The sequence below is a fragment of the Pungitius pungitius genome, unplaced genomic scaffold (assembly GCF_949316345.1).
Source record: "Pungitius pungitius unplaced genomic scaffold, fPunPun2.1 scaffold_38, whole genome shotgun sequence".
Lineage (NCBI taxonomy): Eukaryota > Metazoa > Chordata > Actinopteri > Perciformes > Gasterosteidae > Pungitius > Pungitius pungitius.
Genome location: NW_026909784.1, coordinates 270,170 through 296,058, shown reverse-complemented (window position 1 = coordinate 296,058; position 25,889 = coordinate 270,170). Strand labels below are relative to the sequence as shown.

Genomic DNA, 25,889 nt, shown 5'->3' with positions numbered 1-25,889 from the left:
CTTTGCCAACAATGGACCTGTTTACTCACCACTGGAGTGTTAAATCACTGAATGATTGTCTGAATTCACAGTAAACCAACAACATTTCAGGAGGGCCTTACAATTTTTGATTGAAAAGAAATCATAGATTTTTTGAGGAAAGGGGGCTGGGAAATGGGTTAGGCTTTGGACACCCGCAGCTCAACCACTCCCTACCGCAAGAGGGATTACTTGTTCCACAGGGATATAGGGCTGCCTTTCACCTGATTGTGCTACTGACTTTGGTTTCTCTTCAATACGCATAAGTCTTTCGCCTTTTACTAAAGACTTCCGTGGAGAGGAACAACAATGAGTTGACCTTATTTTTTGCCAGGCTCTGCTAATTGGCTAAGCCTCATGTACTTGTAAGAAAAATAAATTAATGGGATGGAAGAGCCTGTCATTCGAGTAAACTTATTCCTGGAGTCTCTTTGGATCAAGTCTCAAATTACTGTCTGAATTTAGAGTGAAATCAAGATTTAGGCAGGAGCTTACACTTTTGATTGCAAAAAAAACGAATGATTTTTGAGGGCTGTTTGGGGTTAGTTCCATTTTTAGACAGAGGTGCCTAAAAGTGAAATCACTCTCTGAATTATAAGTGAATTCAACAAGAGTTCATCAAGAGCTTACACTTTTGATTGGAAGGAATCAACAAGAGTTCATCAAGAGCTTACACTTTTGATTGGAAGGAATCAACAAGAGTTCATCAAGAGCTTACACTTTTGATTGGAAGGAAATCAAAGATTTTTAAGAATACAGGCTGCGTGGGGAGTGGGATGTTAAGTAACAGGCGACTGCCACGCCCATTTGTATGAGCCGCACCCCGACATTTGAGAGATGCGCTAGTCCGTTGGGTCTGGAGGCAAACATTCATGTGTCATCGCTTCTCGGCCTTTTGGCTAAGATCAAGTGTAGTATCTGTTCTTATCAGTTTAATATCTGATATGTCCTCTATATGAGGACTACATATTAAGCCGATTTTTAGCTCTGGGAGATGAAAAAGGGGCTTGCTCTGCTCACTCCAAGCATTGACCCGGTATTGCAGCACTTCCGGGAACGGTGCAACCTTTATCTTGTGAAAAAAATAACTGGTGACCCAATTCATTGGTGTAGTCTAGGTAGTTGGTTTGCCTCTGTGTACAAGTCTCAACTGGCTGAGACTTTTGGCAAGCAACTGATATGTTTACTCATCAATTGTGCCTTTATTTTGCATTTCACACTGATCACTGATTTTAAATTCACTGATCTGTGAGGACGGTGCCATCTGGGAACCGTCACCCCAAGTGCTCTGTTTGGGAATACCACTCCTGTCTCTGTCACTACCAACTTATACTTACCTGGCAGGGGAGATACCATGATCACAAAGGTGGTTCACCCAGGGCGAGGTTCAGCCATTGCACACCGGCTGTGTTGACCACTGCGAATTCCTCAAATGTGGGAATCTCGACTGCATAATTTGTGGTAGTGGGGGACTGCGTCCGCGCTCTCCCCTGATATTAGTGTCAAAGAAAAACCAGTGCTTTCCACTTGGACAAATCTCTTTCAACTACTGTTGGTCCCCAAGATTGAGCCTCTTTGCCAACAATGGACCAGTATACTCACCACTGGAGTGTTAAACCACTGAGTGATTGTCTGAATTAACAGTAAACCAACAACATTTCAGGAGGGCCTTACAATTTTTGATTGAAAAAAAATCAATGACTTTTGAGGTTTGTTTTTGGGTGATTCCATTTTCGGACAGAGGTGCCTGAAAGTGAAATCACTGTCTGAATTCAAAGTGAATTCAACAAGAGTTCATCAGGAGCTTGCACGTGTGTGCTCGTGTGCATGCTCTACCCATGGTGGCCCTGAGCTTGTGTGTGAAGTTTGCAGAGTGCGGCTGTCAGTCCAAGACAGGTCTCCAAGAATTTGTGAAACCGACCACTACAAACCGGGAAATGAGTTTGGATTTTGCCTGCAACTCTGTCTTGGTTGGTGCTGAGCTGCTGAAATTTGGACCAGCTCCTCCCGGGGCCCTCAGGGGGGCCACTGTAGATTTTGGGCCCAATAGGAGGTTCCCCTGGGGAAGCTCCCATTGACTCCCATTCAGTCCGAGTGTGTGTGTGTGTGTGTGCGTGCACGTGTGTACTTGCGTGCATGCTCTTCCCGTGGTGGCCCTGAGCCTGTGTGTGAAGTTTTCAGAGTGCAGGGCAGTGTTTTTGTGGTAGTTGGGGACTGCGTCCGCACTCTCCACTGATATTAGTGTCAAAGAAAAACCAGTGCTTTTAACTTGCACACATCTCTTTGAACTACTGTTGGTCCCCAAGATTGAGCTTCTTTGCCAACAATGGACCTGTTTACTCACCACTGGAGTGTTAAATCACTGAATGATTGTCTGAATTCACAGTAAACCAACAACATTTCAGGAGGGCCTTACAATTTTTGATTGAAAAGAAATCATAGATTTTTTGAGGAAAGGGGGCTGGGAAATGGGTTAGGCTTTGGACACCCGCAGCTCAACCACTCCCTACCGCAAGAGGGATTACTTGTTCCACAGGGATATAGGGCTGCCTTTCACCTGATTGTGCTACTGACTTTGGTTTCTCTTCAATACGCATAAGTCTTTCGCCTTTTACTAAAGACTTCCGTGGAGAGGAACAACAACGAGTTGACCTTATTTTTTGCCAGGCTCTGCTAATTGGCTAAGCCTCATGTACTTGTAAGAAAAATAAATTAGTGGGATGGAAGAGCCTGTCATTCGAGTAAACTTATTCCTGGAGTCTCTTTGGATCAAGTCTCAAATTACTGTCTGAATTTAGAGTGAAATCAAGATTTAGGCAGGAGCTTACACTTTTGATTGCAAAAAAAACGAATGATTTTTGAGGGCTGTTTGGGGTTAGTTCCATTTTTAGACAGAGGTGCCTAAAAGTGAAATCACTCTCTGAATTATAAGTGAATTCAACAAGAGTTCATCAAGAGCTTACACTTTTGATTGGAAGGAATCAACAAGAGTTCATCAAGAGCTTACACTTTTGATTGGAAGGAATCAACAAGAGTTCATCAAGAGCTTACACTTTTGATTGGAAGGAAATCAAAGATTTTTAAGAATACAGGCTGCGTGGGGAGTGGGATGTTAAGTAACAGGCGACTGCCACGCCCATTTGTATGAGCCGCACCCCGACATTTGAGAGATGCGCTAGTCCGTTGGGTCTGGAGGCAAACATTCATGTGTCATCGCTTCTCGGCCTTTTGGCTAAGATCAAGTGTAGTATCTGTTCTTATCAGTTTAATATCTGATATGTCCTCTATATGAGGACTACATATTAAGCCGATTTTTAGCTCTGGGAGATGAAAAAGGGGCTTGCTCTGCTCACTCCAAGCATTGACCCGGTATTGCAGCACTTCCGGGAACGGTGCAACCTTTATCTTGTGAAAAAAATAACTGGTGACCCAATTCATTGGTGTAGTCTAGGTAGTTGGTTTGCCTCTGTGTACAAGTCTCAACTGGCTGAGACTTTTGGCAAGCAACTGATATGTTTACTCATCAATTGTGCCTTTATTTTGCATTTCACACTGATCACTGATTTTAAATTCACTGATCTGTGAGGACGGTGCCATCTGGGAACCGTCACCCCAAGTGCTCTGTTTGGGAATACCACTCCTGTCTCTGTCACTACCAACTTATACTTACCTGGCAGGGGAGATACCATGATCACAAAGGTGGTTCACCCAGGGCGAGGTTCAGCCATTGCACACCGGCTGTGTTGACCACTGCGAATTCCTCAAATGTGGGAATCTCGACTGCATAATTTGTGGTAGTGGGGGACTGCGTCCGCGCTCTCCCCTGATATTAGTGTCAAAGAAAAACCAGTGCTTTCCACTTGGACAAATCTCTTTCAACTACTGTTGGTCCCCAAGATTGAGCCTCTTTGCCAACAATGGACCAGTATACTCACCACTGGAGTGTTAAACCACTGAGTGATTGTCTGAATTAACAGTAAACCAACAACATTTCAGGAGGGCCTTACAATTTTTGATTGAAAAAAAATCAATGACTTTTGAGGTTTGTTTTTGGGTGATTCCATTTTCGGACAGAGGTGCCTGAAAGTGAAATCACTGTCTGAATTCAAAGTGAATTCAACAAGAGTTCATCAGGAGCTTGCACGTGTGTGCTCGTGTGCATGCTCTACCCATGGTGGCCCTGAGCTTGTGTGTGAAGTTTGCAGAGTGCGGCTGTCAGTCCAAGACAGGTCTCCAAGAATTTGTGAAACCGACCACTACAAACCGGGAAATGAGTTTGGATTTTGCCTGCAACTCTGTCTTGGTTGGTGCTGAGCTGCTGAAATTTGGACCAGCTCCTCCCGGGGCCCTCAGGGGGGCCACTGTAGATTTTGGGCCCAATAGGAGGTTCCCCTGGGGAAGCTCCCATTGACTCCCATTCAGTCCGAGTGTGTGTGTGTGTGTGTGCGTGCACGTGTGTACTTGCGTGCATGCTCTTCCCGTGGTGGCCCTGAGCCTGTGTGTGAAGTTTTCAGAGTGCAGGGCAGTGTTTTTGTGGTAGTTGGGGACTGCGTCCGCACTCTCCACTGATATTAGTGTCAAAGAAAAACCAGTGCTTTTAACTTGCACACATCTCTTTGAACTACTGTTGGTCCCCAAGATTGAGCTTCTTTGCCAACAATGGACCTGTTTACTCACCACTGGAGTGTTAAATCACTGAATGATTGTCTGAATTCACAGTAAACCAACAACATTTCAGGAGGGCCTTACAATTTTTGATTGAAAAGAAATCATAGATTTTTTGAGGAAAGGGGGCTGGGAAATGGGTTAGGCTTTGGACACCCGCAGCTCAACCACTCCCTACCGCAAGAGGGATTACTTGTTCCACAGGGATATAGGGCTGCCTTTCACCTGATTGTGCTACTGACTTTGGTTTCTCTTCAATACGCATAAGTCTTTCGCCTTTTACTAAAGACTTCCGTGGAGAGGAACAACAATGAGTTGACCTTATTTTTTGCCAGGCTCTGCTAATTGGCTAAGCCTCATGTACTTGTAAGAAAAATAAATTAATGGGATGGAAGAGCCTGTCATTCGAGTAAACTTATTCCTGGAGTCTCTTTGGATCAAGTCTCAAATTACTGTCTGAATTTAGAGTGAAATCAAGATTTAGGCAGGAGCTTACACTTTTGATTGCAAAAAAAACGAATGATTTTTGAGGGCTGTTTGGGGTTAGTTCCATTTTTAGACAGAGGTGCCTAAAAGTGAAATCACTCTCTGAATTATAAGTGAATTCAACAAGAGTTCATCAAGAGCTTACACTTTTGATTGGAAGGAATCAACAAGAGTTCATCAAGAGCTTACACTTTTGATTGGAAGGAATCAACAAGAGTTCATCAAGAGCTTACACTTTTGATTGGAAGGAAATCAAAGATTTTTAAGAATACAGGCTGCGTGGGGAGTGGGATGTTAAGTAACAGGCGACTGCCACGCCCATTTGTATGAGCCGCACCCCGACATTTGAGAGATGCGCTAGTCCGTTGGGTCTGGAGGCAAACATTCATGTGTCATCGCTTCTCGGCCTTTTGGCTAAGATCAAGTGTAGTATCTGTTCTTATCAGTTTAATATCTGATATGTCCTCTATATGAGGACTACATATTAAGCCGATTTTTAGCTCTGGGAGATGAAAAAGGGGCTTGCTCTGCTCACTCCAAGCATTGACCCGGTATTGCAGCACTTCCGGGAACGGTGCAACCTTTATCTTGTGAAAAAAATAACTGGTGACCCAATTCATTGGTGTAGTCTAGGTAGTTGGTTTGCCTCTGTGTACAAGTCTCAACTGGCTGAGACTTTTGGCAAGCAACTGATATGTTTACTCATCAATTGTGCCTTTATTTTGCATTTCACACTGATCACTGATTTTAAATTCACTGATCTGTGAGGACGGTGCCATCTGGGAACCGTCACCCCAAGTGCTCTGTTTGGGAATACCACTCCTGTCTCTGTCACTACCAACTTATACTTACCTGGCAGGGGAGATACCATGATCACAAAGGTGGTTCACCCAGGGCGAGGTTCAGCCATTGCACACCGGCTGTGTTGACCACTGCGAATTCCTCAAATGTGGGAATCTCGACTGCATAATTTGTGGTAGTGGGGGACTGCGTCCGCGCTCTCCCCTGATATTAGTGTCAAAGAAAAACCAGTGCTTTCCACTTGGACAAATCTCTTTCAACTACTGTTGGTCCCCAAGATTGAGCCTCTTTGCCAACAATGGACCAGTATACTCACCACTGGAGTGTTAAACCACTGAGTGATTGTCTGAATTAACAGTAAACCAACAACATTTCAGGAGGGCCTTACAATTTTTGATTGAAAAAAAATCAATGACTTTTGAGGTTTGTTTTTGGGTGATTCCATTTTCGGACAGAGGTGCCTGAAAGTGAAATCACTGTCTGAATTCAAAGTGAATTCAACAAGAGTTCATCAGGAGCTTGCACGTGTGTGCTCGTGTGCATGCTCTACCCATGGTGGCCCTGAGCTTGTGTGTGAAGTTTGCAGAGTGCGGCTGTCAGTCCAAGACAGGTCTCCAAGAATTTGTGAAACCGACCACTACAAACCGGGAAATGAGTTTGGATTTTGCCTGCAACTCTGTCTTGGTTGGTGCTGAGCTGCTGAAATTTGGACCAGCTCCTCCCGGGGCCCTCAGGGGGGCCACTGTAGATTTTGGGCCCAATAGGAGGTTCCCCTGGGGAAGCTCCCATTGACTCCCATTCAGTCCGAGTGTGTGTGTGTGTGTGTGCGTGCACGTGTGTACTTGCGTGCATGCTCTTCCCGTGGTGGCCCTGAGCCTGTGTGTGAAGTTTTCAGAGTGCAGGGCAGTGTTTTTGTGGTAGTTGGGGACTGCGTCCGCACTCTCCACTGATATTAGTGTCAAAGAAAAACCAGTGCTTTTAACTTGCACACATCTCTTTGAACTACTGTTGGTCCCCAAGATTGAGCTTCTTTGCCAACAATGGACCTGTTTACTCACCACTGGAGTGTTAAATCACTGAATGATTGTCTGAATTCACAGTAAACCAACAACATTTCAGGAGGGCCTTACAATTTTTGATTGAAAAGAAATCATAGATTTTTTGAGGAAAGGGGGCTGGGAAATGGGTTAGGCTTTGGACACCCGCAGCTCAACCACTCCCTACCGCAAGAGGGATTACTTGTTCCACAGGGATATAGGGCTGCCTTTCACCTGATTGTGCTACTGACTTTGGTTTCTCTTCAATACGCATAAGTCTTTCGCCTTTTACTAAAGACTTCCGTGGAGAGGAACAACAACGAGTTGACCTTATTTTTTGCCAGGCTCTGCTAATTGGCTAAGCCTCATGTACTTGTAAGAAAAATAAATTAGTGGGATGGAAGAGCCTGTCATTCGAGTAAACTTATTCCTGGAGTCTCTTTGGATCAAGTCTCAAATTACTTTCTGAATTTAGAGTGAAATCAAGATTTAGGCAGGAGCTTACACTTTTGATTGCAAAAAAAACGAATGATTTTTGAGGGCTGTTTGGGGTTAGTTCCATTTTTAGACAGAGGTGCCTAAAAGTGAAATCACTCTCTGAATTATAAGTGAATTCAACAAGAGTTCATCAAGAGCTTACACTTTTGATTGGAAGGAATCAACAAGAGTTCATCAAGAGCTTACACTTTTGATTGGAAGGAATCAACAAGAGTTCATCAAGAGCTTACACTTTTGATTGGAAGGAAATCAAAGATTTTTAAGAATACAGGCTGCGTGGGGAGTGGGATGTTAAGTAACAGGCGACTGCCACGCCCATTTGTATGAGCCGCACCCCGACATTTGAGAGATGCGCTAGTCCGTTGGGTCTGGAGGCAAACATTCATGTGTCATCGCTTCTCGGCCTTTTGGCTAAGATCAAGTGTAGTATCTGTTCTTATCAGTTTAATATCTGATATGTCCTCTATATGAGGACTACATATTAAGCCGATTTTTAGCTCTGGGAGATGAAAAAGGGGCTTGCTCTGCTCACTCCAAGCATTGACCCGGTATTGCAGCACTTCCGGGAACGGTGCAACCTTTATCTTGTGAAAAAAATAACTGGTGACCCAATTCATTGGTGTAGTCTAGGTAGTTGGTTTGCCTCTGTGTACAAGTCTCAACTGGCTGAGACTTTTGGCAAGCAACTGATATGTTTACTCATCAATTGTGCCTTTATTTTGCATTTCACACTGATCACTGATTTTAAATTCACTGATCTGTGAGGACGGTGCCATCTGGGAACCGTCACCCCAAGTGCTCTGTTTGGGAATACCACTCCTGTCTCTGTCACTACCAACTTATACTTACCTGGCAGGGGAGATACCATGATCACAAAGGTGGTTCACCCAGGGCGAGGCTCAGCCATTGCACTCCGGCTGTGTTGACCACTGCGAATTCCTCAAATGTGGGAATCTCGACTGCATAATTTGTGGTAGTGGGGGACTGCGTCCGCGCTCTCCCCTGATATTAGTGTCAAAGAAAAACCAGTGCTTTCCACTTGGACAAATATCTTTCAACTACTGTTGGTCCCCAAGATTGAGCCTCTTTGCCAACAATGGACCAGTATACTCACCACTGGAGTGTTAAACCACTGAGTGATTGTCTGAATTAACAGTAAACCAACAACATTTCAGGAGGGCCTTACAATTTTTGATTGAAAAAAAATCAATGACTTTTGAGGTTTGTTTTTGGGTGATTCCATTTTCGGACAGAGGTGCCTGAAAGTGAAATCACTGTCTGAATTCAAAGTGAATTCAACAAGAGTTCATCAGGAGCTTGCACGTGTGTGCTCGTGTGCATGCTCTACCCATGGTGGCCCTGAGCTTGTGTGTGAAGTTTGCAGAGTGCGGCTGTCAGTCCAAGACAGGTCTCCAAGAATTTGTGAAACCGACCACTACAAACCGGGAAATGAGTTTGGATTTTGCCTGCAACTCTGTCTTGGTTGGTGCTGAGCTGCTGAAATTTGGACCAGCTCCTCCCGGGGCCCTCAGGGGGGCCACTGTAGATTTTGGGCCCAATAGGAGGTTCCCCTGGGGAAGCTCCCATTGACTCCCATTCAGTCCGAGTGTGTGTGTGTGTGTGCGTGCACGTGTGTACTTGCGTGCATGCTCTTCCCGTGGTGGCCCTGAGCCTGTGTGTGAAGTTTTCAGAGTGCAGGGCAGTGTTTTTGTGGTAGTTGGGGACTGCGTCCGCACTCTCCACTGATATTAGTGTCAAAGAAAAACCAGTGCTTTTAACTTGCACACATCTCTTTGAACTACTGTTGGTCCCCAAGATTGAGCTTCTTTGCCAACAATGGACCTGTTTACTCACCACTGGAGTGTTAAATCACTGAATGATTGTCTGAATTCACAGTAAACCAACAACATTTCAGGAGGGCTTTACAATTTTTGATTGAAAAGAAATCATAGATTTTTTGAGGAAAGGGGGCTGGGAAATGGGTTAGGCTTTGGACACCCGCAGCTCAACCACTCCCTACCGCAAGAGGGATTACTTGTTCCACAGGGATATAGGGCTGCCTTTCACCTGATTGTGCTACTGACTTTGGTTTCTCTTCAATACGCATAAGTCTTTCGCCTTTTACTAAAGACTTCCGTGGAGAGGAACAACAATGAGTTGACCTTATTTTTTGCCAGGCTCTGCTAATTGGCTAAGCCTCATGTACTTGTAAGAAAAATAAATTAGTGGGATGGAAGAGCCTGTCATTCGAGTAAACTTATTCCTGGAGTCTCTTTGGATCAAGTCTCAAATTACTGTCTGAATTTAAAGTGAAATCAAGATTTAGGCAGGAGCTTACACTTTTGATTGCAAAAAAAACGAATGATTTTTGAGGGCTGTTTGGGGTTAGTTCCATTTTTAGACAGAGGTGCCTAAAAGTGAAATCACTCTCTGAATTATAAGTGAATTCAACAAGAGTTCATCAAGAGCTTACACTTTTGATTGGAAGGAATCAACAAGAGTTCATCAAGAGCTTACACTTTTGATTGGAAGGAATCAACAAGAGTTCATCAAGAGCTTACACTTTTGATTGGAAGGAAATCAAAGATTTTTAAGAATACAGGCTGCGTGGGGAGTGGGATGTTAAGTAACAGGCGACTGCCACGCCCATTTGTATGAGCCGCACCCCGACATTTGAGAGATGCGCTAGTCCGTTGGGTCTGGAGGCAAACATTCATGTGTCATCGCTTCTCGGCCTTTTGGCTAAGATCACCATGGTAATCCATTTTTGACAACGCAAGGGAAGCGCGTGACGACGGAGGAATGGCCACATCACCCAACGAGCAGCCGATCCCAAAGGTCGGGCTGAGGTATACTCTGAGATTTCGAGCTACCAAAGAAGAAGATCAGGTCCTGTCGAGAGTTTTTTTTGGAAAACAAGTCATCATGGGCCAGCTCAATCTGGTGATACAGGATGTTCTGTGCATTCAGTGGAACCAGCAGGAAAAAGCTTTTGACGTTACCTTCAGGACCGAGGACATCTACAGAAGAGTATCGGAAATCTGCAGAAAGGAGGCGAAGGTGAGCCCTCTTGCCTACTACGAAGTCCTGAACCTTGACAGACCGAACTTCAGAACAGTGTCAGTCCATATGTACAACCCCTTTGTCACTGATGAAGCTTTAGTTTCCTTTCTGTGCCAGTATGGGGACGTGGCAACATCAGCCCGCCATATAAAAGACCCACTTGGTTTTTGGACCGGACGTCGGCTGTTCCAGGTTCTGCTGAATCCAGATCCGACAGGGCCGGATGGCCTCCAACACCCCCCTGCCTTTTTTAGTCTTGGGGGCGACCGCGGGTATTTGTTCTATAACCGCCAGCCACCCTTCTGTCGTAAATGCAGACGGTCTGGCCACTCAGAAGCAGGCTGCACGGGGGAAAGCTGCCGGTTTTGTGGGCAAACAGGACACGTGGCCAAGGAATGTGTGGCACCGAAAACTTGCCACGGATGCGGAGGGGCGGACCACCTCTATAGGAGCTGCCCTAGCCGCAGGAGGACTTTTTCCGAGGTTGCAAAACAAACGGGAGTCCTTAACAGAACCACAGTGCAGGAAACAGAATCCGAGACATCGCGGCCTACCAAGGAGGGGCCAGCACCGATGGGGCCTGGAGCAGATACCTTAGAGGGAGGAGTGGGAGCCGCATTGCAGGACGAAGGAGCAGCATTAGTGGACGAGGCAGCCCAAGCAGCAGACCATAGCGAGATGGAGGAGTTTCCGGAGCTTACGCTTGGTGCATCCTTCCCCACGATGAAGCCAGGGGCACGAAAGGTCTCACAGGTTTTTGGAACACTGACGTGTGAGTATGAAGAGTGTGCAGAGGAGGCATGCAGTAAAAAAACCAAGAGGGAGAAGACGGATGTCGTGGATGAAAAGGAGGGGATTGACGGCAGTAGGAGAGAGGAAGCCGTGAAGCTGGGGAATGCCACTGACGACAGTGGAGCCAGAGAGGACATACAACAGGACCCAAATGGGAATGCTGCAGAAGAGTTGGAGGGACAGTGCACAGGGGAAGGAGCTGCCTTGATGGCCGAAGGGCTGGGGATGGATTTTGAACTCCCCCAAGGCTTGCTCATGTTGTCATCCCCATATGGGGAGGACGTATATGATGGACCTAGTCGACCGGCAAACCCGGCAAACTCGGCAAACACGGTTCCTCTTTCCTGGGCTGAACAGATGGACAAAGACACCCCGTACACCCAGTAGGGGGAACAAACTTTGCCTGAAATGGGTTCTCTTAAGGTACTGTCATTAAATACAAGGGGAATGAGGGACAAAGTGAAAAGGAGGGTCGTTTTCGATTTTGTGGCCACACTCCAAGCTGATATCTGTCTTTTGCAGGAGGTTCATTTACGGGATATGGGGGACGTCAAAATGTTTTCAAAGGAGTGGACCAAAGGGGACTCAGTTTGGAGTGTAGGGGGGGTCCACTCCACAGGGGTGGGCATTTTATTTGGAACTAAAGAAATTCTGGTAGAGACATCCTTTGTTATTGTCCAAGGGAGGATAATGGGTACAGACGTGACATGGGGAACAGCCAAATTCAGGGTTATTGTAGTATATGGGCCACAATCAGCAACCGAGAGGAAGGACATGATTGGCCAAATGGAACCACATCTTGCCACTACTAGGCAGGTTATTATAGGGGGTGACTTAAATGTTGAGCTAGGTATAGGGGGAGATACTAGTGACATTTTTATCACCAATTTAATGTCCAAGCACGGCCTAGTAGACGGGTTACGGTGGGTTAAACCACAGGTGCTAAGCCCTACATGGCGGAACTCAAGGGGCATAGCTAAACGCTTGGACTACATTTTCCTCTCAAGGTCTTTGAGCTTATTGGCAGGCAGATTGCTCCCGGTGTGTTTCTCGGACCATGATGGAGTACTGCTTGACATGGTTTCATGTGCACCAGTGTTTGGGACCGGTTACTGGCGCCTTAACATCAACATCTTAGAGGAAGATTTATTCATTAAAGATTTTCGTCTGTTTTTCGGAGGTCTGTTGGGATTACGGCCAATGTGTCCGGGAGCCATTGAGTGGTGGGAGGTTGCCAAGGAGCGAATAAGGTTGTTTTGTGTGCAATATAGCAAAAAGAAGGCGAGGTGGGCAAAGAGGGAGGGTTTTCGGCTCCAGCAACTTCTCGAACTTGAATACGCTAGGGGGAACTCGTGCGGCACTTTAAACCAGCAGGCTTGCGACTCCCTCAAGGCACAGCTCAGGGATATCTATGAGCAAAAGGCCCGAGCATTCCTGTTGGAGTCACGTGAAAAATTCATTGAGAGTTTTGAAACGTGTTCTGCTGCCTTTTTCAGCTCAATACGGGCCGACAGGGCAAAACGGGTAGTAACCGGGGTTAGGGACAAGCATGGTAGGGTTGTGTCGGACAAGGGGGAGATGGTGCAGGCCGCCACTGACTACTACCGCACAAGGTTTTTGGAGAAGGAGATAGATGTAGATGGTGGAGAGAATTTCTTGGAGTTGTTGACCCAGCGGGTGCCTTTAAACATAGCACAGACTCTGGATACCCCGCTGACCCTTGAAGAACTTGAGGAGGCCCTCCAAAGAATGAACAGGCGGAAGGTGCCTGGTATTGACGGACTGCCGGCAGAGTTTTATCTCAAGTTTTGGGACATACTAGGGCCGGTAGTGTTGGAGGTCCTTTCCACAATACTCAGCACCGGTGTGATGGGAGGGTCTATGGCCACCGGAGTTATCTCCCTTCTTTTTAAGAAGGGGGACCACACCGACCTAGGGAACTGGCGGCCACTGACCATGCTTTGTGTTGATTACAAGCTCCTGGCAAAGGTCTTAGCGGATCGGCTGGGCAAAGCACTTCCTCATGTTGTCCATGTGGATCAGACCTGCGGAGTGGCGGGGCGTTCGGTGAGATGGAATCTTCAGCTCATTCGGGACACTGTCGCATGGGTGGAAGACAGGCACTTACCACTTATGGTTGTGGGTCTCGACCAGGCAAAAGCCTTTGACAGGGTTCACTGGGGTTTTATGTTTAGGGTTTTAAGCAGATTAGGCTTCAGTGATAGGTTTGTAGGATGGTTACGGGTATTGTACACAGCTGTGGGGAGCACAATTTCAGTTAATGGTCATTTGGGGGAGTTTTTCAGTTTGCACGCAGGAGTCAGACAGGGGTGTCCACTCTCACCACTGCTCTACATCCTTTACATGGAGCCACTGGCAGCAGCCATTCGGGCTGACCCGGGTGTTAAAGGTTTCCTGATACCTGGCAGTGGAGGCCTACGAGTCAAACTGTCTCAGTACGCAGACGACACCACACTGCTGCTGGACGACGATGCTTGCCTAATCCGATCATTGGAGATTTTCCAGAGTTTCGGTCGGGCGGCTGGCGCAAAATTAAATCATGCCAAATCGTCGGTGAAGTACTTTGGGCGTTGGAAAGACAGGACAGAGGTACCAGGAGGGTTGCCGCTCTGTGAGGGACCCCTGAAGGTACTAGGGGTCAGCTTTGAGACAGCCCATAGTGCCACGGCCAACTGGAACAGGCGCTTTATGGCAGTCCAGAAGAAGCTTGCTCTCTGGAGGAGCAGGAGCCTGACTTTGATAGGGAAGGTGCTTGTTCTAAAGGTAGATGTTCTGCCATCTCTCCTGTATTTGGCATACATATACCCGATGCCTGTCAGCATGAGGAGGCCCCTCATGCGCCTTGTCTTCTCGTTCATCTGGGGGGGACGATATGAGTATGTTGCGAGGATTCGCATGATGGCTGGAATTGAAGCAGGGGGAAGGGACGTGCCGCACCTCCCGCTAAAACTGGACTGCATTTTTGTTTCTTCTTTGTATAGCCAGCTATCTGCTCCAGTGGCACATCCGTCAGGACACTTCCTACGGCTATACTTTTCATACCAAGCTAGGGGTGTAATATCTTGGAGTAATTTAGCTCCCCGGGTGGAGCAGCAGCCATGGCACTACAATCATGCAGCCAGGTGGTTGCGGGCCCATCCTGAGGCCTCAGAAACAGGCGTGTTAATAAGCCACAGGGCACTTTACAAGGTTGCCAGGAAGGGAGTGGTTGCACGTGCAATGGTTGGGACGCCAGCAGGTATTTGGAGGAGGATCCAACCGCGGGGGCTTGACAATGGGCTCAAAGACCTCAACTGGTTGTGCCTCCATGGGTGTCTGCCTGTACGAGATCTGCTTTATCGACATGGTTTGACTAAAGTCCCTGCATGCCCCAGAGGGGGATGTTTACACAACGAGACCATGAGACATGTCATGTGGGACTGTTCCTTTGCAAGTGTGGTGTGGGCAAGGGCAAATATTTGGCTTGTACAGTTGGTCCCAGGGTTTAGACTAACTTGGAGCAGGGTGAAAGAAGGAGTGGGCCTAGGAAGAACAATGGTCCTCGCATGGCTAATAGTGAGCCTGGTTAAGAGGGGCCTGTGGCGGGCGAGGCAAGACCTAGTGAACAATAACAAGGAAGTGAGCGTGGAGTGGGTAGTGAGGAGAATCGAGATGGAGCTGAAGGGGAGGATGATGATGGACATCAGGAGGTGGGGGAAGCATGCCGCCTTGGAAAGGTGGAAGGGTGGCCTTGGGTTAAAGGTGGTTCCTAGTGGCTAGGCAGACTGAGCTCATCCCTAAAATGTGTTATAAACAGTTTTTTGTTTTTGTTTTCTTGTTGGTGATGTATTGTGAGAAGACAGACCTACAGATATGAGTTTGTATGCATTTGAATTGTGTAAAGATCCTTTTCATAATAAAAAAAAAAAAAAAAAAAAAAAATCTGTTCTTATCAGTTTAATATCTGATATGTCCTCTATATGAGGACTACATATTAAGCCGATTTTTAGCTCTGGGAGATGAAAAAGGGGCTTGCTCTGCTCACTCCAAGCATTGACCCGGTATTGCAGCACTTCCGGGAACGGTGCAACCTTTATCTTGTGAAAAAAATAACTGGTGACCCAATTCATTGGTGTAGTCTAGGTAGTTGGTTTGCCTCTGTGTACAAGTCTCAACTGGCTGAGACTTTTGGCAAGCAACTGATATGTTTACTCATCAATTGTGCCTTTATTTTGCATTTCACACTGATCACTGATTTTAAATTCACTGATCTGTGAGGACGGTGCCATCTGGGAACCGTCACCCCAAGTGCTCTGTTTGGGAATACCACTCCTGTCTCTGTCACTACCAACTTATACTTACCTGGCAGGGGAGATACCATGATCACAAAGGTGGTTCACCCAGGGCGAGGCTCAGCCATTGCACTCCGGCTGTGTTGACCACTGCGAATTCCTCAAATGTGGGAATCTCGACTGCATAATTTGTGGTAGTGGGGGACTGCGTCCGCGCTCTCCCCTGATATTAGTGTCAAAGAAAAACCAGTGCTTTCCACTTGGACACATCTCTTTCAACTACTGTTGGTCCCCAAGATTGAGCCTCTTTGCCAACAATGGACCAGTATACTCACCACTGGAGTGTTAAACCACTGAGTGATTGTCTGAATTAACAGTAAACCAACAACATTTCAGGAGGGCCTTACAATTTTTGATTGAAAAAAAATCAATGACTTTTGAGGTTTGTTTTTGGGTGATTCCATTGTCGGAAAGAGGTGCCTGAAAGTGAAATCACTGTCTGAATTCAAAGTGAATTCAACAAGAGTTCATCAGGAGCTTGCACGTGTGTGCTCGTGTGCATGCTCTACCCATGGTGGCCCTGAGCTTGTGTGTGAAGTTTGCAGAGTGCGGCTGTCAGTCCAAGACAGGTCTCCAAGAATTTGTGAAACCGACCACTACAAACCGGGAAATGAGTTTGGATTTTGCCTGCAACTCTGTCTTGGTTGGTGCTGAGCTGCTGAAATTTGGACCAGCTCCTCCCGGGGCCCTCAGGGGGGCCACTGTAGATTTTGGGCCCAATAGGAGGTTCCCCTGGGGAAGCTCCCATTGACTCCCATTCAGTCCGAGTGTGTGTGTGTGTGCGTGCACGTGTGTACTTGCGTGCATGCTCTTCCCGTGGTGGCCCTGAGCCTGTGTGTGAAGTTTTCAGAGTGTTTTTGTGGTAGTTGGGGACTGCGTCCGCACTCTCCACTGATATTAGTGTCAAAGAAAAACCAGTGCTTTTAACTTGCACACATCTCTTTGAACTACTGTTGGTCCCCAAGATTGAGCTTCTTTGCCAACAATGGACCTGTTTACTCACCACTGGAGTGTTAAATCACTGAATGATTGTCTGAATTCACAGTAAACCAACAACATTTCAGGAGGGCCTTACAATTTTTGATTGAAAAGAAATCATAGATTTTTTGAGGAAAGGGGGCTGGGAAATGGGTTAGGCTTTGGACACCCGCAGCTCAACCACTCCCTACCGCAAGAGGGATTACTTGTTCCACAGGGATATAGGGCTGCCTTTCACCTGATTGTGCTACTGACTTTAGTTTCTCTTCAATACGCATAAGTCTTTCGCCTTTTACTAAAGACTTCCGTGGAGAGGAACAACAATGAGTTGACCTTATTTTTTGCCAGGCTCTGCTATTTGGCTAAGCCTCATGTACTTGTAAGAAAAATAAATTAGTAGGATGGAAGAGCCTGTCATTTGAGTAAACTTATTCCTGGAGTCTCTGGTTGAGCTTTGGATCAAGTCTCAAATTACTGTCTGAATTTAGAGTGAAATCAAGATTTAGGCAGGAGCTTACACTTTTGATTGCAAAAAAAACGAATGATTTTTGAGGGCTGTTTGGGGTTAGTTCCATTTTTAGACAGAGGTGCCTAAAAGTGAAATCACTCTCTGAATTATAAGTGAATTCAACAAGAGTTCATCAAGAGCTTACACTTTTGATTGGAAGGAATCAACAAGAGTTCATCAAGAGCTTACACTTTTGATTGGAAGGAATCAACAAGAGTTCATCAAGAGCTTACACTTTTGATTGGAAGGAATCAACAAGAGTTCATCAAGAGCTTACACTTTTGATTGGAAGGAATCAACAAGAGTTCATCAAGAGCTTACACTTTTGATTGGAAGGAATCAACAAGAGTTCATCAAGAGCTTACACTTTTGATTGGAAGGAAATCAAAGATTTTTAAGAATACAGGCTGCGTGGGGAGTGGGATGTTAAGTAACAGGCGACTGCCACGCCCATTTGTATGAGCCGCACCCCGACATTTGAGAGATGCGCTAGTCCGTTGGGTCTGGAGGCAAACATTCATGTGTCATCGCTTCTCGGCCTTTTGGCTAAGATCAAGTGTAGTATCTGTTCTTATCAGTTTAATATCTGATATGTCCTCTATATGAGGACTACATATTAAGCCGATTTTTAGCTCTGGGAGATGAAAAAGGGGCTTGCTCTGCTCACTCCAAGCATTGACCCGGTATTGCAGCACTTCCGGGAACGGTGCAACCTTTATCTTGTGAAAAAAATAACTGGTGACCCAATTCATTGGTGTAGTCTAGGTAGTTGGTTTGCCTCTGTGTACAAGTCTCAACTGGCTGAGACTTTTGGCAAGCAACTGATATGTTTACTCATCAATTGTGCCTTTATTTTGCATTTCACACTGATCACTGATTTTAAATTCACTGATCTGTGAGGACGGTGCCATCTGGGAACCGTCACCCCAAGTGCTCTGTTTGGGAATACCACTCCTGTCTCTGTCACTACCAACTTATACTTACCTGGCAGGGGAGATACCATGATCACAAAGGTGGTTCACCCAGGGCGAGGCTCAGCCATTGCACTCCGGCTGTGTTGACCACTGCGAATTCCTCAAATGTGGGAATCTCGACTGCATAATTTGTGGTAGTGGGGGACTGCGTCCGCGCTCTCCCCTGATATTAGTGTCAAAGAAAAACCAGTGCTTTCCACTTGGACACATCTCTTTCAACTACTGTTGGTCCCCAAGATTGAGCCTCTTTGCCAACAATGGACCAGTATACTCACCACTGGAGTGTTAAACCACTGAGTGATTGTCTGAATTAACAGTAAACCAACAACATTTCAGGAGGGCCTTACAATTTTTGATTGAAAAAAAATCAATGACTTTTGAGGTTTGTTTTTGGGTGATTCCATTGTCGGAAAGAGGTGCCTGAAAGTGAAATCACTGTCTGAATTCAAAGTGAATTCAACAAGAGTTCATCAGGAGCTTGCACGTGTGTGCTCGTGTGCATGCTCTACCCATGGTGGCCCTGAGCTTGTGTGTGAAGTTTGCAGAGTGCGGCTGTCAGTCCAAGACAGGTCTCCAAGAATTTGTGAAACCGACCACTACAAACCGGGAAATGAGTTTGGATTTTGCCTGCAACTCTGTCTTGGTTGGTGCTGAGCTGCTGAAATTTGGACCAGCTCCTCCCGGGGCCCTCAGGGGGGCCACTGTAGATTTTGGGCCCAATAGGAGGTTCCCCTGGGGAAGCTCCCATTGACTCCCATTCAGTCCGAGTGTGTGTGTGTTTGTGCGTGCACGTGTGTACTTGCGTGCATGCTCTTCCCGTGGTGGCCCTGAGCCTGTGTGTGAAGTTTTCAGAGTGCAGGGCAGTGTTTTTGTGGTAGTTGGGGACTGCGTCCGCACTCTCCACTGATATTAGTGTCAAAGAAAAACCAGTGCTTTTCACTGGCACACATCTCTTTGAACTACTGTTGGTCCCCAAGATTGAGCTTCTTTGCCAACAATGGACCTGTTTACTCACCACTGGAGTGTTAAATCACTGAATGATTGTCTGAATTCACAGTAAACCAACAACATTTCAGGAGGGCCTTACAATTTTTGATTGAAAAGAAATCATAGATTTTTTGAGGAAAGGGGGCTGGGAAATGGGTTAGGCTTTGGACACCTGCAGCTCAACCACTCCCTACCCCAAGAGGGATTACTTGTTCCACAGGGATATAGGGCTGCCTTTCACCTGATTGTGCTACTGACTTTGCTTTCTCTTCAATACGCATAAGTCTTTCGCCTTTTACTAAAGACTTCCGTGGAGAGGAACAACAATGAGTTGACCTTATTTTTTGCAAGGCTCTGCTATTTGGCTAAGCCTCATGTACTTGTAAGAAAAATAAATTAGTAGGATGGAAGAGCCTGTCATTTGAGTAAACTTATTCCTGGAGTCTCTGGTTGAGCTTTGGATCAAGTCTCAAATTACTGTCTGAATTTAGAGTGAAATCAAGATTTAGGCAGGAGCTTACACTTTTGATTGCAAATAAAACGAATGATTTTTGAGGGCTGTTTGGGGTTAGTTCCATTTTTAGACAGAGGTGCCTAAAAGTGAAATCACTCTCTGAATTATAAGTGAATTCAACAAGAGTTCATCAAGAGCTTACACTTTTGATTGGAAGGAATCAACAAGAGTTCATCAAGAGCTTACACTTTTGATTGGAAGGAATCAACAAGAGTTCATCAAGAGCTTACACTTTTGATTGGAAGGAATCAACAAGAGTTCATCAAGAGCTTACACTTTTGATTGGAAGGAATCAACAAGAGTTCATCAAGAGCTTACACTTTTGATTGGAAGGAATCAACAAGAGTTCATCAAGAGCTTACACTTTTGATTGGAAGGAAATCAAAGATTTTTAAGAATACAGGCTGCGTGGGGAGTGGGATGTTAAGTAACAGGCGACTGCCACGCCCATTTGTATGAGCCGCACCCCGACATTTGAGAGATGCGCTAGTCCGTTGGGTCTGGAGGCAAACATTCATGTGTCATCGCTTCTCGGCCTTTTGGCTAAGATCAAGTGTAGTATCTGTTCTTATCAGTTTAATATCTGATATGTCCTCTATATGAGGACTACATATTAAGCCGATTTTTAGCTCTGGGAGATGAAAAAGGGGCTTGCTCTGCTCACTCCAAGCATTGACCCGGTATTGCAGCACTTCCGGGAACGGTGCAACCTTTATCTTGTGAAAAAAATAACTGGTGACCCAATTCATTGGTGTAGTCTAGGTAGTTGGTTTGCCTCTGTGTACAAGTCTCAACTGGCTGAGACTTTTGGCAAGCAACTGATATGTTTACTCATCAATTGTGCCTTTATTTTGCATTTCACACTGATCACTGATTTTAAATTCACTGATCTGTGAGGACGGTGCCATCTGGGAACCGTCACCCCAAGTGCTCTGTTTGGGAATACCACTCCTGTCTCTGTCACTACCAACTTATACTTACCTGGCAGGGGAGATACCATGATCACAAAGGTGGTTCACCCAGGGCGAGGCTCAGCCATTGCACTCCGGCTGTGTTGACCACTGCGAATTCCTCAAATGTGGGAATCTCGACTGCATAATTTGTGGTAGTGGGGGACTGCGTCCGCGCTCTCCCCTGATATTAGTGTCAAAGAAAAACCAGTGCTTTCCACTTGGACACATCTCTTTCAACTACTGTTGGTCCCCAAGATTGAGCCTCTTTGCCAACAATGGACCAGTATACTCACCACTGGAGTGTTAAACCACTGAGTGATTGTCTGAATTAACAGTAAACCAACAACATTTCAGGAGGGCCTTACAATTTTTGATTGAAAAAAAATCAATGACTTTTGAGGTTTGTTTTTGGGTGATTCCATTGTCGGAAAGAGGTGCCTGAAAGTGAAATCACTGTCTGAATTCAAAGTGAATTCAACAAGAGTTCATCAGGAGCTTGCACGTGTGTGCTCGTGTGCATGCTCTACCCATGGTGGCCCTGAGCTTGTGTGTGAAGTTTGCAGAGTGCGGCTGTCAGTCCAAGACAGGTCTCCAAGAATTTGTGAAACCGACCACTACAAACCGGGAAATGAGTTTGGATTTTGCCTGCAACTCTGTCTTGGTTGGTGCTGAGCTGCTGAAATTTGGACCAGCTCCTCCCGGGGCCCTCAGGGGGGCCACTGTAGATTTTGGGCCCAAAAGGAGGTTCCCCTGGGGAAGCTCCCATTGACTCCCATTCAGTCCGAGTGTGTGTGTGTGTGTGCGTGCACGTGTGTACTTGCGTGCATGCTCTTCCCGTGGTGGCCCTGAGCCTGTGTGTGAAGTTTTCAGAGTGCAGGGCAGTGTTTTTGTGGTAGTTGGGGACTGCGTCCGCACTCTCCACTGATATTAGTGTCAAAGAAAAACCAGTGCTTTTCACTGGCACACATCTCTTTGAACTACTGTTGGTCCCCAAGATTGAGCTTCTTTGCCAACAATGGACCTGTTTACTCACCACTGGAGTGTTAAATCACTGAATGATTGTCTGAATTCACAGTAAACCAACAACATTTCAGGAGGGCCTTACAATTTTTGATTGAAAAGAAATCATAGATTTTTTGAGGAAAGGGGGCTGGGAAATGGGTTAGGCTTTGGACACCCGCAGCTCAACCACTCCCTACCGCAAGAGGGATTACTTGTTCCACAGGGATATAGGGCTGCCTTTCACCTGATTGTGCTACTGACTTTAGTTTCTCTTCAATACGCATAAGTCTTTCGCCTTTTACTAAAGACTTCCGTGGAGAGGAACAACAATGAGTTGACCTTATTTTTTGCCAGGCTCTGCTATTTGGCTAAGCCTCATGTACTTGTAAGAAAAATAAATTAGTAGGATGGAAGAGCCTGTCATTTGAGTAAACTTATTCCTGGAGTCTCTGGTTGAGCTTTGGATCAAGTCTCAAATTACTGTCTGAATTTAGAGTGAAATCAAGATTTAGGCAGGAGCTTACACTTTTGATTGCAAAAAAAACGAATGATTTTTGAGGGCTGTTTGGGGTTAGTTCCATTTTTAGACAGAGGTGCCTAAAAGTGAAATCACTCTCTGAATTATAAGTGAATTCAACAAGAGTTCATCAAGAGCTTACACTTTTGATTGGAAGGAATCAACAAGAGTTCATCAAGAGCTTACACTTTTGATTGGAAGGAATCAACAAGAGTTCATCAAGAGCTTACACTTTTGATTGGAAGGAATCAACAAGAGTTCATCAAGAGCTTACACTTTTGATTGGAAGGAAATCAAAGATTTTTAAGAATACAGGCTGCGTGGGGAGTGGGATGTTAAGTAACAGGCGACTGCCACGCCCATTTGTATGAGCCGCACCCCGACATTTGAGAGATGCGCTAGTCCGTTGGGTCTGGAGGCAAACATTCATGTGTCATCGCTTCTCGGCCTTTTGGCTAAGATCAAGTGTAGTATCTGTTCTTATCAGTTTAATATCTGATATGTCCTCTATATGAGGACTACATATTAAGCCGATTTTTAGCTCTGGGAGATGAAAAAGGGGCTTGCTCTGCTCACTCCAAGCATTGACCCGGTATTGCAGCACTTCCGGGAACGGTGCAACCTTTATCTTGTGAAAAAAATAACTGGTGACCCAATTCATTGGTGTAGTCTAGGTAGTTGGTTTGCCTCTGTGTACAAGTCTCAACTGGCTGAGACTTTTGGCAAGCAACTGATATGTTTACTCATCAATTGTGCCTTTATTTTGCATTTCACACTGATCACTGATTTTAAATTCACTGATCTGTGAGGACGGTGCCATCTGGGAACCGTCACCCCAAGTGCTCTGTTTGGGAATACCACTCCTGTCTCTGTCACTACCAACTTATACTTACCTGGCAGGGGAGATACCATGATCACAAAGGTGGTTCACCCAGGGCGAGGCTCAGCCATTGCACTCCGGCTGTGTTGACCACTGCGAATTCCTCAAATGTGGGAATCTCGACTGCATAATTTGTGGTAGTGGGGGACTGCGTCCGCGCTCTCCCCTGATATTAGTGTCAAAGAAAAACCAGTGCTTTCCACTTGGACACATCTCTTTCAACTACTGTTGGTCCCCAAGATTGAGCCTCTTTGCCAACAATGGACCAGTATACTCACCACTGGAGTGTTAAACCACTGAGTGATTGTCTGAATTAACAGTAAACCAACAACATTTCAGGAGGGCCTTACAATTTTTGATTGAAAAAAAATCAATGACTTTTGAGGTTTGTTTTTGGGTGATTCCATTGTCGGAAAGAGGTGCCTGAAAGTGAAATCACTGTCTGAATTCAAAGTGAATTCAACAAGAGTTCATCAGGAGCTTGCACGTGTGTGCTCGTGTGCATGCTCTACCCATGGTGGCCCTGAGCTTGTGTGTGAAGTTTGCAGAGTGCGGCTGTCAGTCCAAGACAGGTCTCCAAGAATTTGTGAAACCGACCACTACAACCCGGGAAATGAGTTTGGATTTTGCCTGCAACTCTGTCTTGGTTGGTGCTGAGCTGCTGAAATTTGGACCAGCTCCTCCCGGGGCCCTCAGGGGGGCAACTGTAGATTTTGGGCCCAATAGGAGGTTCCCCTGGGGAAGCTCCCATTGACTCCCATTCAGTCCGAGTGTGTGTGTGTGTGTGCGTGCACGTGTGTACTTGCGTGCATGCTCTTCCCGTGGTGGCCCTGAGCCTGTGTGTGAAGTTTTCAGAGTGCAGGGCAGTGTTTTTGTGGTAGTTGGGGACTGCGTCCGCACTCTCCACTGATATTAGTGTCAAAGAAAAACCAGTGCTTTTCACTGGCACACATCTCTTTGAACTACTGTTGGTCCCCAAGATTGAGCTTCTTTGCCAACAATGGACCTGTTTACTCACCACTGGAGTGTTAAATCACTGAATGATTGTCTGAATTCACAGTAAACCAACAACATTTCAGGAGGGCCTTACAATTTTTGATTGAAAAGAAATCATAGATTTTTTGAGGAAAGGGGGCTGGGAAATGGGTTAGGCTTTGGACACCCGCAGCTCAACCACTCCCTACCCCAAGAGGGATTACTTGTTCCACAGGGATATAGGGCTGCCTTTCACCTGATTGTGCTACTGACTTTGCTTTCTCTTCAATACGCATAAGTCTTTCGCCTTTTACTAAAGACTTCCGTGGAGAGGAACAACAATGAGTTGACCTTATTTTTTGCAAGGCTCTGCTATTTGGCTAAGCCTCATGTACTTGTAAGAAAAATAAATTAGTAGGATGGAAGAGCCTGTCATTTGAGTAAACTTATTCCTGGAGTCTCTGGTTGAGCTTTGGATCAAGTCTCAAATTACTGTCTGAATTTAGAGTGAAATCAAGATTTAGGCAGGAGCTTACACTTTTGATTGCAAATAAAACGAATGATTTTTGAGGGCTGTTTGGGGTTAGTTCCATTTTTAGACAGAGGTGCCTAAAAGTGAAATCACTCTCTGAATTATAAGTGAATTCAACAAGAGTTCATCAAGAGCTTACACTTTTGATTGGAAGGAATCAACAAGAGTTCATCAAGAGCTTACACTTTTGATTGGAAGGAATCAACAAGAGTTCATCAAGAGCTTACACTTTTGATTGGAAGGAATCAACAAGAGTTCATCAAGAGCTTACACTTTTGATTGGAAGGAATCAACAAGAGTTCATCAAGAGCTTACACTTTTGATTGGAAGGAATCAACAAGAGTTCATCAAGAGCTTACACTTTTGATTGGAAGGAAATCAAAGATTTTTAAGAATACAGGCTGCGTGGGGAGTGGGATGTTAAGTAACAGGCGACTGCCACGCCCATTTGTATGAGCCGCACCCCGACATTTGAGAGATGCGCTAGTCCGTTGGGTCTGGAGGCAAACATTCATGTGTCATCGCTTCTCGGCCTTTTGGCTAAGATCAAGTGTAGTATCTGTTCTTATCAGTTTAATATCTGATATGTCCTCTATATGAGGACTACATATTAAGCCGATTTTTAGCTCTGGGAGATGAAAAAGGGGCTTGCTCTGCTCACTCCAAGCATTGACCCGGTATTGCAGCACTTCCGGGAACGGTGCAACCTTTATCTTGTGAAAAAAATAACTGGTGACCCAATTCATTGGTGTAGTCTAGGTAGTTGGTTTGCCTCTGTGTACAAGTCTCAACTGGCTGAGACTTTTGGCAAGCAACTGATATGTTTACTCATCAATTGTGCCTTTATTTTGCATTTCACACTGATCACTGATTTTAAATTCACTGATCTGTGAGGACGGTGCCATCTGGGAACCGTCACCCCAAGTGCTCTGTTTGGGAATACCACTCCTGTCTCTGTCACTACCAACTTATACTTACCTGGCAGGGGAGATACCATGATCACAAAGGTGGTTCACCCAGGGCGAGGCTCAGCCATTGCACTCCGGCTGTGTTGACCACTGCGAATTCCTCAAATGTGGGAATCTCGACTGCATAATTTGTGGTAGTGGGGGACTGCGTCCGCGCTCTCCCCTGATATTAGTGTCAAAGAAAAACCAGTGCTTTCCACTTGGACACATCTCTTTCAACTACTGTTGGTCCCCAAGATTGAGCCTCTTTGCCAACAATGGACCAGTATACTCACCACTGGAGTGTTAAACCACTGAGTGATTGTCTGAATTAACAGTAAACCAACAACATTTCAGGAGGGCCTTACAATTTTTGATTGAAAAAAAATCAATGACTTTTGAGGTTTGTT

At 45.7% G+C, this 25,889-nt stretch overlaps 27 non-coding genes across 27 annotated transcripts; all 27 read left to right on the top strand.

The window, feature by feature from the left end:
• Positions 1 to 255: 255 nt before the first annotated feature.
• On the top strand, positions 256 to 368 carry LOC134109649 (U5 spliceosomal RNA). Its single transcript, XR_009943051.1, has one exon. It is a non-coding gene; the product is annotated as a U5 spliceosomal RNA (small nuclear RNA).
• Positions 369 to 897: 529 nt separating this feature from the next.
• On the top strand, positions 898 to 1,088 carry LOC119206938 (U2 spliceosomal RNA). Its single transcript, XR_005118228.2, has one exon. It is a non-coding gene; the product is annotated as a U2 spliceosomal RNA (small nuclear RNA).
• A 259-nt stretch (positions 1,089 to 1,347) lies between these two features.
• LOC119206949 (U1 spliceosomal RNA) lies at positions 1,348 to 1,511 on the top strand. The gene has a single exon (XR_005118238.2). It is a non-coding gene; the product is annotated as a U1 spliceosomal RNA (small nuclear RNA).
• Positions 1,512 to 2,588: 1,077 nt separating this feature from the next.
• On the top strand, positions 2,589 to 2,701 carry LOC134109693 (U5 spliceosomal RNA). The gene has a single exon (XR_009943095.1). It is a non-coding gene; the product is annotated as a U5 spliceosomal RNA (small nuclear RNA).
• A 529-nt stretch (positions 2,702 to 3,230) lies between these two features.
• On the top strand, positions 3,231 to 3,421 carry LOC119206941 (U2 spliceosomal RNA). The gene has a single exon (XR_005118231.2). It is a non-coding gene; the product is annotated as a U2 spliceosomal RNA (small nuclear RNA).
• A 259-nt stretch (positions 3,422 to 3,680) lies between these two features.
• LOC134109514 (U1 spliceosomal RNA) lies at positions 3,681 to 3,844 on the top strand. Its single transcript, XR_009942923.1, has one exon. It is a non-coding gene; the product is annotated as a U1 spliceosomal RNA (small nuclear RNA).
• Positions 3,845 to 4,921: 1,077 nt separating this feature from the next.
• Positions 4,922 to 5,034, top strand: LOC134109648 (U5 spliceosomal RNA). The gene has a single exon (XR_009943050.1). It is a non-coding gene; the product is annotated as a U5 spliceosomal RNA (small nuclear RNA).
• Positions 5,035 to 5,563: 529 nt separating this feature from the next.
• Positions 5,564 to 5,754, top strand: LOC134109589 (U2 spliceosomal RNA). Its single transcript, XR_009942998.1, has one exon. It is a non-coding gene; the product is annotated as a U2 spliceosomal RNA (small nuclear RNA).
• Positions 5,755 to 6,013: 259 nt separating this feature from the next.
• LOC134109513 (U1 spliceosomal RNA) lies at positions 6,014 to 6,177 on the top strand. The gene has a single exon (XR_009942922.1). It is a non-coding gene; the product is annotated as a U1 spliceosomal RNA (small nuclear RNA).
• Positions 6,178 to 7,254: 1,077 nt separating this feature from the next.
• Positions 7,255 to 7,367, top strand: LOC134109692 (U5 spliceosomal RNA). The gene has a single exon (XR_009943094.1). It is a non-coding gene; the product is annotated as a U5 spliceosomal RNA (small nuclear RNA).
• A 529-nt stretch (positions 7,368 to 7,896) lies between these two features.
• Positions 7,897 to 8,087, top strand: LOC134109588 (U2 spliceosomal RNA). Its single transcript, XR_009942997.1, has one exon. It is a non-coding gene; the product is annotated as a U2 spliceosomal RNA (small nuclear RNA).
• Positions 8,088 to 8,346: 259 nt separating this feature from the next.
• Positions 8,347 to 8,510, top strand: LOC134109512 (U1 spliceosomal RNA). Its single transcript, XR_009942921.1, has one exon. It is a non-coding gene; the product is annotated as a U1 spliceosomal RNA (small nuclear RNA).
• A 1,075-nt stretch (positions 8,511 to 9,585) lies between these two features.
• On the top strand, positions 9,586 to 9,698 carry LOC134109647 (U5 spliceosomal RNA). The gene has a single exon (XR_009943049.1). It is a non-coding gene; the product is annotated as a U5 spliceosomal RNA (small nuclear RNA).
• Positions 9,699 to 15,264: 5,566 nt separating this feature from the next.
• On the top strand, positions 15,265 to 15,455 carry LOC119207351 (U2 spliceosomal RNA). Its single transcript, XR_005118496.2, has one exon. It is a non-coding gene; the product is annotated as a U2 spliceosomal RNA (small nuclear RNA).
• Positions 15,456 to 15,714: 259 nt separating this feature from the next.
• LOC134109511 (U1 spliceosomal RNA) lies at positions 15,715 to 15,878 on the top strand. The gene has a single exon (XR_009942920.1). It is a non-coding gene; the product is annotated as a U1 spliceosomal RNA (small nuclear RNA).
• Positions 15,879 to 16,941: 1,063 nt separating this feature from the next.
• On the top strand, positions 16,942 to 17,057 carry LOC119207346 (U5 spliceosomal RNA). Its single transcript, XR_005118491.2, has one exon. It is a non-coding gene; the product is annotated as a U5 spliceosomal RNA (small nuclear RNA).
• Positions 17,058 to 17,724: 667 nt separating this feature from the next.
• Positions 17,725 to 17,915, top strand: LOC134109587 (U2 spliceosomal RNA). The gene has a single exon (XR_009942996.1). It is a non-coding gene; the product is annotated as a U2 spliceosomal RNA (small nuclear RNA).
• A 259-nt stretch (positions 17,916 to 18,174) lies between these two features.
• Positions 18,175 to 18,338, top strand: LOC134109510 (U1 spliceosomal RNA). The gene has a single exon (XR_009942919.1). It is a non-coding gene; the product is annotated as a U1 spliceosomal RNA (small nuclear RNA).
• Positions 18,339 to 19,413: 1,075 nt separating this feature from the next.
• On the top strand, positions 19,414 to 19,526 carry LOC134109704 (U5 spliceosomal RNA). The gene has a single exon (XR_009943106.1). It is a non-coding gene; the product is annotated as a U5 spliceosomal RNA (small nuclear RNA).
• A 670-nt stretch (positions 19,527 to 20,196) lies between these two features.
• Positions 20,197 to 20,387, top strand: LOC134109585 (U2 spliceosomal RNA). The gene has a single exon (XR_009942994.1). It is a non-coding gene; the product is annotated as a U2 spliceosomal RNA (small nuclear RNA).
• Positions 20,388 to 20,646: 259 nt separating this feature from the next.
• Positions 20,647 to 20,810, top strand: LOC134109509 (U1 spliceosomal RNA). The gene has a single exon (XR_009942918.1). It is a non-coding gene; the product is annotated as a U1 spliceosomal RNA (small nuclear RNA).
• A 1,075-nt stretch (positions 20,811 to 21,885) lies between these two features.
• LOC134109722 (U5 spliceosomal RNA) lies at positions 21,886 to 22,001 on the top strand. Its single transcript, XR_009943124.1, has one exon. It is a non-coding gene; the product is annotated as a U5 spliceosomal RNA (small nuclear RNA).
• Positions 22,002 to 22,580: 579 nt separating this feature from the next.
• LOC134109584 (U2 spliceosomal RNA) lies at positions 22,581 to 22,771 on the top strand. The gene has a single exon (XR_009942993.1). It is a non-coding gene; the product is annotated as a U2 spliceosomal RNA (small nuclear RNA).
• Positions 22,772 to 23,030: 259 nt separating this feature from the next.
• Positions 23,031 to 23,194, top strand: LOC134109508 (U1 spliceosomal RNA). Its single transcript, XR_009942917.1, has one exon. It is a non-coding gene; the product is annotated as a U1 spliceosomal RNA (small nuclear RNA).
• Positions 23,195 to 24,269: 1,075 nt separating this feature from the next.
• Positions 24,270 to 24,382, top strand: LOC134109703 (U5 spliceosomal RNA). Its single transcript, XR_009943105.1, has one exon. It is a non-coding gene; the product is annotated as a U5 spliceosomal RNA (small nuclear RNA).
• A 670-nt stretch (positions 24,383 to 25,052) lies between these two features.
• LOC134109583 (U2 spliceosomal RNA) lies at positions 25,053 to 25,243 on the top strand. The gene has a single exon (XR_009942992.1). It is a non-coding gene; the product is annotated as a U2 spliceosomal RNA (small nuclear RNA).
• Positions 25,244 to 25,502: 259 nt separating this feature from the next.
• On the top strand, positions 25,503 to 25,666 carry LOC134109507 (U1 spliceosomal RNA). Its single transcript, XR_009942916.1, has one exon. It is a non-coding gene; the product is annotated as a U1 spliceosomal RNA (small nuclear RNA).
• Positions 25,667 to 25,889: the final 223 nt, after the last annotated feature.